This window comes from Opisthocomus hoazin, chromosome 6 (assembly GCF_030867145.1).
Source record: "Opisthocomus hoazin isolate bOpiHoa1 chromosome 6, bOpiHoa1.hap1, whole genome shotgun sequence".
NCBI lineage: Eukaryota > Metazoa > Chordata > Aves > Opisthocomiformes > Opisthocomidae > Opisthocomus > Opisthocomus hoazin.
In genome coordinates, this window is record NC_134419.1 from 11,519,610 (window position 1) to 11,533,742 (window position 14,133).

Here is a 14,133-nt window from a genome sequence, read left to right on the forward strand (position 1 = left end):
CACCAGTGTGATTCATGTGGTTTGAATAACTTCAGTTTTACTCGTGTAGCACTGCAAATATTTAACTCGGCTTTGGTGATCACAGTAGGCTAGCGTGTCAACCCTAGAGAATTTAGTGTCTTTAGAACTGTAGTTCCTATTATCAGTCATTCTGCAAATATTCCATATGGCAAAGGACTTGTTCCCAGTTTCGGTATTGCCTGTTCACCAGCTCAGGCTTAGTTCCTAGATAAGATGGTGCTGCTGGTTGTCCCTTAAAAAAGAGAATAGCTGCAGTGCTAAGTGCGCTAGCCAGAGCTTGGAGTCAACTGAAGAGAAGATGAAAGTTGTGTTACAGGTGGCACCAAGTAGAAAATTAAAAGAAATAAAGGGACTGTCAACTTCATCCTGTTAGAAAATGTTACTCCTCTGCTGGATACTGCTGTCCAATTTCTAGGAAAAAACAATTAGAGAATTATTAGGAAAGCCCTTCACGTAAGATTAAAGGGTTAGGTACTACTGAATGTGTACAATCAAGCCATGCTGATTAGAGGCTTCCAGATCAGTTTGCATTCCTTAATACCTTGTGCTTTTCATTAGCTACCCTTGCTAATGTTGAAATCTTCTTTAGGCACTTCATATAGTCTTTCTGACTAGTACTGAAAAAAGAAAAGAGGAGGAGCAAAAAAGTAGAGGGGTGGGGAAACTACAAATGTTTTGGTCCTTTGTCTCTGCTCAGATTTGATCTCTAATTTTGGTCTAATTTGGTCTCATTTGCATACATAAAGCATCCTGCTTGAGTGTATTAGAGGTCTCAGGCAGTGTGTCAAGTTATTTACTTTATGGTCTTGTCAAACTGGCAACTGCTGTTACTTTCAGGAGGAATGAAGTGAACAACTGTGCAAACTTTCTCTTGGATATTTTTGTTGACAGCTCTGAGAATATACCTGTTAATTCTAAAGCTCTCTGTTTTAGGGGAATGAGTCTTGACACAGTAGTGTGAAAAAGGTGGAGTTTACTTTAAAGTAACTTTGAAAAAAGATTAGCATGCTGTGATGACAAAGGATACCTTTCAGATGACTTTCAGCAGCCAAAAGCTGGCATTTTTAAATGCTTCCTGGCTCTAGGATACTGCAGAAGGACTGCTGTTTAAACTTTGTAAGAACTCTAAGTATGTGTAAAATTCTGCAGATTAAATTGATCCTTATGATCTCTCAGCCAATGAATAGCATGACCTGTGGATTAATACTGTAATAACTCTCTACTTGCATGCTTTATTCTGTTTGTTCTTAGTGCAGATATTTTTTGTAGCATTCGTTAGAGCTACAGCTTCATTTTATGTAATTCCGTGGTAATAGGAAAAAGAGGAGTTCTTTTAGTGAATCTGTACTGATGCCAGTGCTGGAAATTGTAACGTGTAGAGGCACGTTCACCAGCTCAGGCTTAGTTCCTAGATAAGATGGCACTGCTGGTTGTCCCTCAAAAAAGAGAATAGCTGCAGTGCTAAGTGCACTAGCCAGAGCTTGGAGTCAACTGAAGAGAAGATGAAAGTTTGTTACAGGTGTGCCTTTGCAGGTATAAAACCCAGGCACCAGGAGTGTAAGTTTAGCCTTATCAAAAGTATGTCAGAGGCGTAGGGTCCTCTGTTAAAGTATGGTTACTTTGTACCCCTCCTGGTATGGACTTGGGTATTAGAACTGAGTATATTTAATGCCAGGGAGGTACGCTTTGATGACAAGAATGGCTATGTGGTATAAAACTAGAGTAACCATTGCTATTATTCGCTTGCCCCTTTTGCTGCTTTCGTTGTAGGACTGGAAGTCGAGCCAGCCCACATCTGTGTTATTTTTTTCGGTTAATTTGGTTGTTTGGGTTCGTTGGCTTTTCCCTCACAGGATTCATTAAGGCCTTGCATATACTTGCTTCAGGGTCAAGAGAAAACCATTCGTCTGGACCCCAGGAATATAACCTCTAGAGAAGAGTAATGGTAACCTTGTCTGATGCAGCAGTAGTTGCACTACCCCTAAAAGACCGAGGACTGTGTGAGAACGTCGCTGTAGGACCTGAGGAGAAGCATAAGGGTCATGGCAGCAGGAGAAGGGTTTAAAATGGAGCGGGAGTAGCTCAGGTGTTAGGAAGACTAGGCTAGTCTGTAATGTAAAGCTGAGAAACCATTCTTTGTCATTGCAACTGTTTTTTCCAGCTCTAAAATAGAGTGAATGTATCACATAAGATGTCTGTTAGGACTGTTCACTATCTGCATAATGCTTTATGTTTCTGTTCTTGAGAAAAAGCACTTACTATCTCACCATTAAAAAAAATATCACAAGCTAATAGATGTTTTGAAATACCTAGTTAATGCTGTCATCCTTTTTTAAAATACATAGAACTGTGGAGTCTTTTTACTTTGGGGAACAGAGTTAAGGTGAATCCACGGGATGCAAAAAAATCTCGGTTACTTTGTGCCTGCCTGCTGGCACATGTGAATATTAACTCAATCTTTTTGGGTTAAAAAACCCAACTAAACGTGTACAGAAAGACAAGTCTGTTGCCTGCGTTTTTACTTCATTATGTATGAACACCAGGGCTAAGTTAGGAAGAATTGAAAGTATCACCTTTGTTGCATACAGTAGCTATCTTGCTGAAAGGAAGAACAGACATGGGCAATAGGGACTCTTCTTAGAGCCAAAAATTTACAAAGCTTCTGTTTATATTCCAAAATGAATGTGTTTATAACATGGCAAACCAAGTCTCCTGCAGTATCTTTTTGATATTTCAAAGATCCTGAATCTTTAAAGGGATAAGCATTGGGATGTCTTTCAGATTTCTTGTATCAAAGTATCATTTATAGATTTTGTTTAAATTGTGACATTTTAAAAAAGATATATATATAAATTGGAATATTAGGTACTTGTATGTGTGTATTTATCTGAAATAAGTTATTTTAATAGCTTTGTCCAGGGCCACATGTAGACCTTGTGCTTTTTTTTGTTCCTGTGTAGCTTGCAGAATGACCTGTAGCACATCTTTCATTGTTTTGAAATGCAGTTATAATTTTTTCATAAACTTGTTTCAGTGGAGACACTTCCTTTCATCTCTTGATTGTTCATAACAGAATTTTTAAAATAGTTGTCAACACTTGAGCCATATTTGGTCGTAGTTTTGCACGCTTCGCAGCATATGGACTGTCAGTTTCAGTTTTGCTGGAACAGTTCACTTAAGTTCTCAGTTTAATTTATAAAAAGAGGCTGAGTGCACTCTCAGCAAACGTAGATTGATGCTTGATGACCAGCTCTACCTCATCTTTTCTCTCTGCTGCACCAGGCGTCATATTGTTTCATCTTCAAAGTGGTGTCCTTTTTTCCCATGGGTTCGTTCTCATTAGAGGAGTACAGCATGTCTCTCTCCAACTTGAGAGATCCACATATGAAAGGCTTAATATATCTGACACTTCCCAGCATGCAGAATTGAAGAGACCCATTCCTATGCCATTGATCCTTGTTGAGAAGCATAGGTAGCTCTAGGAGCAGCTGTGCTCTGATGCAGTATCAACTGGAGAGTGCTGACCAACTGACTGTATTGGTTTGGGGGGAGGGGTGCCTGCCATAACTATATTTTTTTATTTGAAAGGGTGCATGAAAAAGAAAAAAAAAAAATAAAAAATATCCCATTTCCGGTAATGATTCAGTCTGAATTACGGACTCTGGGAAGGCAGAGTGAGGGTTAGAAGGATGTGAGCACCATCATGCTCTTTTATCAGCTAAAGATGTCTCATTTTTGTTGAAATAATGCTGTATGAACTTGTACTGAGCCCAGATGTTGGGGTGTCTGAACAGATGAAGAGCTGCAGACTCTGGTACCCATCACTCTACATTGTACGTGAGATTTGAGTTAGACTGATTAAAGGTAGAAGTAAACATGACTCATCTGTGTGCACCAGTGGGTGCAAAATTAAATCTAAGCATGATAAGTGTAGTAAGTAAATTAGACTGTTCAAAGTAAGTAGAGTTTAAATATGCTTGTAGAAAAGAGAGGGTAGTATTGATATTTGGAAAATGCCACGCTGTTTAAATCTTATGCTGTAACTTTAAAGGTTCATGAATTATTTTGTAACAAAAAAGTAGCATGTCTAACAGAGTGAAGGTACTTCACAGAAGTTAAGACAAAGAACATATTCTATACTTTGTTTACATTATTTTCCTTGGGAACCAAATATTTTAGTGAATTAGTTAAAAGGAAAAAAGACTTCAGTCCCAAACACAGCTTGATGTGCTGCACATACCAAAGTCCATTTAAAATCACACAAGGGAGCCTGGCTTTCAATGACAGGAGGCAGGAAATTTAGTGTTCTGGCTGAAATTCCATCTCCAGTTCATACTTTTGCAGCCTGACGTTGTGGCATATGTGGTGTGCTTGCGCTTTAAGTTCTTTCAGGCCTCCACAGGAGTTTCAGCTATGTCTGCCTGATTTGTAGCTTTGCAATTTTGAGTGCTTAAATATCAAAAGTCAGGTTCTTGGAAAGCATGTAAAGAACCTTATTTAAGTTAGGTGTTCCTTCCATTTTTTTTCCTACATCTGGTGGCTATTTGCTTTTTCACGAATGAAAGTTAACCATTTTATCTGATTGCTGTGATCAAAGACCTAGGGTTTCCAGAAAAACGCTATAAACAACGGAGGAATTTTTTTTAACTTAGTTTTTGGGTTGGTTATGCCAGGTTGGCCCCACAGAATGCATAGGTTCAGTTTGATAGGAAGTTAAATGCTGTTGTACCTGATCGCAACACTTGTTCTGAGGGCAGAAGGAAGCTGTAATTGCTGAATTTGTGTGTGTTTTCCTGTGGCTGTATGCCTGATATGGTTTGACCAATTCCCCCAAAATACCTCTTTTTAAAGAGCATGATTTCCTGTCCTGTACATGTGCAGAATTAGAATAATAAGTAAGAGAGGTTCAAGTGGGTCCTTGCTTTACAGAAGGGCGGAATTGATTCTCAGAAAGCTGCAGTAAAAAGCTCAGTTGTGGGGAAACAGAAAGCTGACAAAAATGTTGGCTTATGGAGGATGCAAGCTGGTGTTACAGTCTCGCTCTCGGGAGGGAAGCGCTGGCAGATCAGTTAAAGGAAAAGCCTACTGTGGGTTGGTGGTGACCAGGTAAATGGGGTAAATGCACTGGGGACACCTCTACAGAGAAAGTCTCTCCTTTTACCAAAAGCAGACAAGCAATGGAAGTTGTGTAAGCGCTGTGTTGTGCTGAAGGCACGGGGAAACTGCGAGGTGCATTTGCAGTATGTGGTTAGGCAAGGAGAGAAGGGTGGGTTCTCACAGAGAAGAAAATTGAGATGTGATAAGTACTATAATCAGAGACACTAAAGAAGTCCCTATATAAAGACAGAAGCCAAGATTCTGAAAATGTGAGTCTAACTTCAGGCACACAGTCTATATTTATGCATGCAGGTGCTAGATCAAGAGTGATGAGCAACCAGTTATTTCAGTGAGAACTTCTGAACGTGCAAGCTTTTGAATTCTAGTCTTTTTCATAAATGCCTCTATATGAGCTTAAGAGCTAACAGTTAAACCTCCTTTTCTCTCCTCTCTCTCATTCATCTTGGCTACACAGGCCATATATTTTGGATTTATGTTTTTTTCCCCCTCTTGTAGGAGGATGATTGACTTGTTTCGTCACTTCGGAGCCTGTAATGGTGTACAAGGAACCTTTTTTATTTATTATTTTAATTGAGATAGATGCATCTAAATATGTTGTGTTCTGAGGAAGGCTTGCTAAATACCTCGCTGGTGGTAACCTCTTCCTCCTGCTTAAAATGTCTCAAGGACAGAAGAAAGTAATAAATGTTGAACTGCAAATAGCAAGCTCCACTGTCATTCCTTGTCTGCCTTCCCTGCACGTGTGTGGCACACACATGCAGGTGGGGGGGGGGTTTAGTAGTGTTTTGACACTCACTGTAAGCCTGCTGGACCATTTGCCATTGTCTCAAGCAAAAAAGAAAAATGTTCTTGAACTGCACCCCCTGAGATTCTTTTATTGTTGCTTTCTGATATTCTGGAAGTATGTCTATGTTAATAAGAGTGAGAAGATGCAAGCTTCTCGGCTATTATGGCATGAAGGGGAGAGAGGGGAGTAGAGCTGAATATTGCCTCGAGGACTAGGTTTTCCTGTTACTTGTGTGTATGAAGAGATGCAGTCCAAATAGGTACTGTGATGCTGGCCATTTAACTTTTTGTCTGGGATGTTTTTCTTACATATTTTCCAGTAAACTCTGTAGTGCTTTCTCTTCCTTCCCCTCCTGCCCTGCATCACCCTGAACCCCAGGAAACATACTGTTGAATTAACAAGTGTTTTGTAGTTTCACTTCCTTATTTCACTTCACTTATCAGCCATCCATCAGCAACTGGGTTGTACAAGAGAATTCCTTTAATATTTGCTTTTGCACACCATGATTAATAGGGGACCTTGGTGCAGTCTATGACTGCCAATAAAGTGTTGGAGCGATGGACATGGCAGTACAGCTGGAGTGTTGAGGCTTGGAAGAGCCCTCTGAAACAGCTCAAAACCAGTATTCCTTGTGCAGAATTTAGACAAAGTTTGTACTATGGGAGGTGTTCGTGTGCTATAACTTTTGCGCTCAGTAGATCCTTGTAGCTGTTCTACAGAATTAAAAAAATGGAGCAAACAGGTTATTTATCTGGAATCTTGCAGGCACGTGATCTGTGGGCCGCTACTGCTGGTATCTTTGTGGGGAAGGTGAGAAAGACCTTATGTGAGTAAGAGGCTGCTTGCCAGGGGCTACAGCTTGCTTCTAGGCAGAACTGAGCATATAGTATGTTCAAAATGCTGTCATTATGGATAGAGCCTTCTGCTCTTAACAGAAGTGTTATTGTAGAGCCGTTTTTTCGCTTGCCTGTGTCAGCAACAAGGTGCTTTCTCTTCTGTGCCTGTGTGCTAATTTATGCCATTGCTAGCTTGCCATATCCCGGATTCTTATCTGTGCTGAAACTAGGCTCTGCTTAGAATCCAAATGGTTGTGACTTCAGATTACAAATGCAGGTTTTTTGTTAGGCCCTCTTTTGCTTTCTGTCTTTTCTACTAATATAATTACAGGAAAAATGGTTATCAAGGTCAGTTTGTATAGATATACTGGGAGTGTTTTCCGGTTCCAACAAAATAACCTTATTTCCTGAAGTATTTCAAACCCTTCATACGTGTGGGTTGCAACGGTGCAATGTTGCTGTGTGCCTGCAGTTGAAGCCTTACTTACAGTAATCTAGCAGCAGGCAAGCAAGTGAACATTAATTTTGATTGAGTAGAATGATGGGGAAAGGGATAGATTCAGCATGCTGACCATAAGAGCTGTTGGATGTAGAGAATTAAAAGACAAATCCTGCCATACTTTTTTCCATGCCAGCACTTAGATGTTTGGAATGCAACAAATGGTTTTCATTACAGCTCCTTCCTGAGTTAGTGCATGTTAATTCTTGTTTGCCCTTATAAAATAAGCCATGCCTGTACATGCCTTTTTAGAAGGAGGCGCCAGTGAATCAGTCAATGCCACAGCTGACATGGAAGAAGAAACAGAGGTAGATCTGTTGTGTTTCTTGGCTTTTGGTCTTGGGTTCTGATGAGTAACCATGCCGTGGCCCCCTCCTCTATGAATAGCTGACACTTTTTAAAGCAAGATTATTTTAATCCTGTAGTGGTTAACACTTGTGAAGAAAATACTTTTTTGTGTGTGTATTAAAAAAAGAACTGAATTGTTGGTTGAGCAGCAGAAATTAACTTTAGGTTACCGACTTTTTTTTTCCTTTGGTTTTCAGCAGCTGAGAGGCAGGAAAGACAAGTGGCCTTTAGAGGAAAACTTTTGGCTTTTCTTCTGTCCTTTCAGTCAGGCTATTTTTCCTGGCCACTTGAGCCCTTCTGGCTTCTCATGAAAAAGTTTGTGTTTTGTTCTGAAATGTGCTTGCTTCACCTGCACGTTCTAACTCTTTCAGTACTTGAGGCTTGCTCTCTGGCAACATTAGTTGACCTGCTGTCCAAAAATATACAGCCCAAATTAAACATCCAACTTGTTCTTTTTTAAGGTTTAATTTATTTTGTTTGGTGCAATCAATGTGTTAGCTATTTAATGGAAGTGGAGAGTTACTGTTCACAGGTACTTGGGTGAGGTGGTTTTGTAGATTTTTGAACTGTTTTTTTGTTTTTTGGGTTATTTTAACCAAGTGGAGTTCTATGAACTAACTTCAAAAACAATTAAATTTAATCTATTAGTCAGTCTCAGTGTATAAACTTGTAGTATCTCATACTGTAGTTTTGAGCATACTGATACTGTCTTTCTTTTCCAGTTCTGCACAGTTGAAGTTATGAAAACACTTGTGGGAAATGGGGAAATTTCAAGTCCTCCCACTGTAACTAATTATGCCAGTTGTGGCAAAAGGGTGCATTGGCTTGTTGTCTTGCAGCCAGAAGCCTTCAAAGTAGTTAGTTAGGGCTGAGTGTGACAGATGACTGTTAAACATAAGAGAACTAAAGATTGGGTTGTGTCCCCCTTGAAATGGGTAGTTTAAAACTTTTTTTTGAACTTCTGCAGGAAGCTGAGTGAGTGAAAATATCTCAACTTTATTAGGCACGAGGGTTGCCTTCTTACTTCTTGAGTTAGAAATGATACAAATATGCAAGCTCTGTCCTTTTGACTCTGCTTCAACAAGTGTATCGCGGATGTCTGCAATGTTGTTATTTTCCTTTCCAGGTCTCCCTTTAGAGTCCAACTACACAGTCTGGCTTTTGCTCTGACATCTCTTACTTGGTCACGCTGAAGGTGCCACAGCCGCCATTGTAGTTTCTCTTTCCTCCTGCTTCTCTGCCTGCTTTCTTCATTGGGCTTCTCCAGTGTATTCATTTGTTGCTATCTCAGTGTTTGTCTTGTAGTGTTCTGGGTGCCTGGAGCTCTTACACTTTACTTACCTAATTTGGTCTGTCATCCTAAATGCACTTTCCACACCTACTTTTCTTAACCACTGAATCCGTTGCCTTTGGCAACATTTGGGCTACCATATAGGGGTGTCTTGTGGTTATTTGTTGCTTTTTAAATGACAGGCAGTGACATTTAAAGCTGAGTAAACAGCAGGCCAACTTTTTTTCTGGCTTTTCTGTGCAGTATCTGGTGGCTTATTTATATTAGACCTACATATTGAAACAGCATTGGTTTTCAAAGCAGCATTGAAAACTCTTTGCAGTTCCTTTGTCTTCCCCTCAGACTTGGCAATATTTGGAGTCTGTGGTTTTGCACAGTAACTGTAGGAATCATGTGCATCTGATGCGCCTTTTCTTTAAAAGCTTCTAGTTCTCCTATTAGTGTGTTCAAACCTTTATTTTGAATTTTGAAGGCTAAAATCTGACAGCTGGTGTTCAGTATTAGTCTCTTGAAATGAAGCATGTGTATGTGTAAGTACCATTGTACGCTGAATTTCACTCCATTCCTCATTTCATATGCTTGAGTCTGATAATGTGACTGTGAGTGTCTTGCAAGGAAACAGTCCTGTTATCCTGGTCTGAAGTTAAAATAGCGTGTTTCCCTGTGCCCCGACTGTTGTGTGGAAAGAGTTATATACTGCTGCTTCTGCATTTCGTAGCACTAAGCTATAACTGCCGAAGCCTCCTCAATGCCCTTTGATCCAGAAAGCACCTATGCTTGGCTGAGCTTCTGGGTAACTTGTGCTTCAAAGAACCTGCTGCCCTCTTTCCTCATAAGATTGGGAGAGGTAACAAATACAGTTTTCCTGAACTATCTTTCTAGCAACAAAAGCATGAGCTCTTACCATGGATAAATTTGGAGGAAAAGAATTTTTTCTGTGAGCTAAAATGGTCTTTTAAACCAGCATTCAGTTTGCTGTGTTACGTTGTAGCAAATGCAAAAGTAAACAACCTAAAGCAGTTACTTTTAGGTGCTGGCAACCAGATAAACTGACTGTTGGTGTCCTGTTACATGACAAAGCTAGCAGTAGGAACAATGAGTAGCTGTTTCACTGCAACCTGATGATACGGAGTTTGAAAAGGTCTGAACACTGCTCCATTTAGCTATGAGGTCTCTATGAAATTGTGTCCTTTGCTTTCATGTCTTAGCCCGATCAGATCTCTGCTCCAGTTGCTTGTACACTTACGCAATGGCTGCTGTTGTAGTAGTAGAATAATGCTTTGAGATAATGTGTACGCTGTAGCCTTACTGTACCAGCAGTGAAATGTTTCAGGGACAAAATAAAATCCAGTATTCTCTTTGGGAGAGGTGCCCTTACTATCCTTTAGGATATTCTTATCATACAGAGCTGGTTTGTGCTAGTAAGAGCTTGAGGACAAGTATTTTTCCTTTCAGTTGCATTGGCAATTAGGAAATAACATATGTTATTTTGTGTCTGTTCCGAAAAGGCATTGTTGAAGTGCTCTGAAAAAAACAGGCCATCGGGCTGGCTGTTTGCATGGTCAGCCTGAATGACCAGAAGAATTGGATTACTTATGTGACCCTGAGGGAGCACTGAACTCTGTGTGGTGCTTGCCCTAGGGACAGTTCAGGACTCTGCACACAAGTATTACCTGCTGGCCAGCTAAAATCTAGATCAACTAAAGTCTTAAAGATGTCTTTAGGAAAATCTTAGTTCAATTGTACACTTGATGATTAGCCTGCTGTGCTTCATAGAAGTACAGGAGAAATTAGAGCCAAACCCAGACCTAATAAATGAGGTCTGAGCACTTGCCAGGTGGCAGTTTCGGACAGGACGCCAAGTGGGTTTTGCGTATGTGCTAGAATTGGGTTTGATGCATGCTGTGTCCTGCGTGTGTGTCAGTTTTCACCCAGCCCATGCTAGAATCCAGTCCTTGCCGTTAAGATGAGTGAATGACCCTGCAAGCCAATTTGAGTGGAAGTGTGCTGGGGAAATAGATGTATTAGGTGCACTTAACTAATATGGCAGCAATGGATCAAATCAGTTGGCTACTTTATTGAAAACAGGAGTATGCTCAAAATAGTAGCTAGCTGTTGTCACATTTCAATATATATGTCAATACTCTTCTGGGTTGCTTGTTTTATTTTGTTAGCGTTTCTGGAGCAATTACTGTCATGGTATGGCACAGTTTTAACTCTGTTTTTTAACAAAATAGAAAGTCAGGCCAGTGATTCCCTTCCCCCTTGCATTCTCTTGCAAATGAATTCAAGTATGGCAGTGCTTATGCATGGTCTGTCATTGCCCAGTCAGAAAGGTGAAATAGTTTGAGAGACCCGATAAGCATCACTTTTAACTGGGTTATTGAGCTAGGTGCTTTAGTGCCTGCTCTTCCAGGTTGGTCAGTACCGTTCTGATTTGAATGTAACTGGAAGTGCTGCTCTTATTGTTCCAAGGAGGCTAGGGGGGTGTGTGTGTGTGTGTGTGTGTATATATATATATATATATGTGTATATATATATATAAAATATATATATATGAAGTTAATGTAGGAACCTTAGTCAACATTTTTTCCTTAAGTATGCTAGCAACTTGTGATTTAAAATTAAGAAAAAAAATCAAATTATATTGAGCAATGTTGTTTGTTTTTTTCTTGAGTGCTCTATAATGTCATCTAGCTCCCTTAGGGGTTCAAATAAAAGCAGTGAGAAAGAAAGATCAAAGTTGGAAAAGCTCAAAGAAGCATTGTTTCTAATATTAAGTCAGGTTGGCTTGCAGCTTGGTCTAGTGGAGCCTTGAAAATCTCCAAGGATGGAGAATGGCGTAGCCTCTGAGTGACCTGTTCAGAGCTGCCCTGCTCTCCTGACACACGAACTCCTAATATAAGGGACAGGTGGTTTTGGATCTCTGGCTTGTACTAGCCTGCAATTTCTAGTTTCCAGTGTAGTCATCTGATCAACTCCCTTCCCCCCCAGCTCCAGTGCCAGGGCTATTGCAGCCCTAAACATTAGATTTTTATCATTAGTGTGTTAAGTCTTGTTTGCCTTGATTTTCGGAGAGCGGCCAGCAGGCATTTTGCTTTGCAAAATGATATGCGCTAAGCAGAAAATTCTGAGTAATTAAATTATCTTCAGCGCAAAACAGAATAGTTTGATAGAAAATTTTACTGCTTAAGAGCAGGACAGTCAGATTACTCTCCAGACTTCAAGAACTTTCCTTGCCTAATTATAAAAGACAAATACTTCTTGCCTGTTTGGTCTAGAAAAGGTTAATATAAGGAAGCATTCTGTTTCTCTGTACCTGATTTTGAAATCCTTTCCTGTGTATCATTGCACTCTTTCTCCTGCTGTTAGTCTAATTCAGAAGGTATGAAATAGCATCTTGAAGTAGTCATAAGAACATGAAATTGCTAAATACTGGAGTATTTCCTAGACCCAGGCACCTTTTGTTGGATTGCCTGCTTTGATACGAGAAAGTAGTTGATACCAGCTTTAAAATCTGGCCCAGACCAAAGTTAGATGTCAATCATTCTTTGAGGAACATGTAGTGCAAAGAAGTAACTCTTGCACTCCCCCTTTGCCTGGGTTGTCGCTCCAGGGCGAAGGGTTGGATGCACAGCACCGGGGTCAGGCCAAAGGTTCGTGTTCAGGAGCAGCAAAGCAGCTGCCGAGGGTGGGGATGCTGCGTGCCTGCCGTGTCCGTGTGTCCTTCCTGCTCGGCCGGCAGCCCACAGCACTGCTGCGAGGGAGGGTGCTCAGCTCCGGGGTGTCCGGGGGAGGGGGTTCGGCTCCAGGGTGCCTGGGAGGCGTGTGGGGGCTCGGGGGTGTGGGCAGCCGCAGAAGGAGCAGAGCCCCCCATCCCAGTGAGCGCTGTGGCAGTGAGAACTGGTTTGTGGGCGGTCTGCCCCAACGGCCGAGCCTTCTCGAACACAGACCTGTGAAACCTGGGTGTCTGCTGGAAAAGGGTTTCAGAATTAACTGGTGAGCTCAGAAAAAGACAGCGCCTGACTGTAAGGAAGAAGCTGGGTGTTGTAAACCCTTCAGGAGGTGAGCCCTGAGCCCTGGACTTGTAGAGTCTGGGTTACGTGTGCTCTTTCCTTGCTCTGGCATAGTCTGAGATCAGCTACATCCCCACTGCACGGTGTGTGGTTCACGTTTGCCTTGTGCCCCCGGTTCCCAGACACAAAGAAGCCCAACAAAATACAAGCAAGTTGAAGTGTCTGAAATAACAAGACCTACATTTACCTGTTTTATTTTAACGTGGTAATGGTGGCACGCATTTTGTTGGGGTGAATGGCACAGGAAAGTTGCAAAGCCTTTTGCGAGAGTGTTGGAGAGCTGTATGGCACAGAGGAGCAAAGTTGGTGCAGTCTGCCATAGTGTTACACACTTGGACCAGGCCTGAGAGCAAATTCTCTTGTGTGCTTCATTTGGATTTTCTTGAGACACCCCACTGCATTGCACTGGTTTTCCTTCTAGAGTGAGCTAGTCCTTTTGCTTTGGGGCTGGTGAGGGGATTGGGGCTGGGAGTGAAACAAGAAGCTGCTCAAACATGGCGTAGCTGCCCTTGTGATGTAAAGGGTCTATACAGAAAGTGTAAGCCCAGTGTTGCTGTAATGATTATTTGAGCAGCAGTGGAGCTTCCGTGTATTAACCCTGGGTTATATTACTTAGCATCATTTGGATGCTGCTTTGTTTCATTGTCTCTTGTAGTATTTATGTTATACGTAATGTAGGTTCCTTTTCATGAGGGCCACCATTTAATGGGACTGATGTAGTACTGAACACAGTGGGAATCAGTTTGCTGATTAGGACTTGTAGATACAGCAGTGAAAAAGTATAGCTTACAGCAACATGTTGTGATATTTTTCTTTGATGCTGCTTCAGTGTAGGGAATTGATATCTGGGAACTTGATCAGGCTCCATGACATACACTTGGATACTTAGCCCGCTCTTCAATGACTTATTCTGCCCGAGAGCCAGCTCTTCATCCTTTTTGCCCTTATTTTCCTCACACTGAAATGAGAGGGTGTTATTATATTGTAGGTGTTTTTGAAGGGTCTATTTAAATACCATAGAATTAATGCAGTGGTAGCTGTTGCATGCATCTTTAACATAAATGCATTGGTACAAGAGATGAAGGGAGACATTTTCAGCCACTCTTGATCTGCAAACCTTGTGCCCGCCTCTAGCCCTTAGGAGAAAAAAAAAGTTT

At 41.1% G+C, this 14,133-nt stretch overlaps 1 protein-coding gene across 1 annotated transcript in view; it reads left to right on the forward strand.

Annotated features, from left to right (window-relative positions):
- Positions 1 to 14,133, forward strand: part of TESK2 (testis associated actin remodelling kinase 2) — an 85,882-nt gene that overhangs the window by 43,382 nt on the left and 28,367 nt on the right. The window lies entirely within an intron of this gene.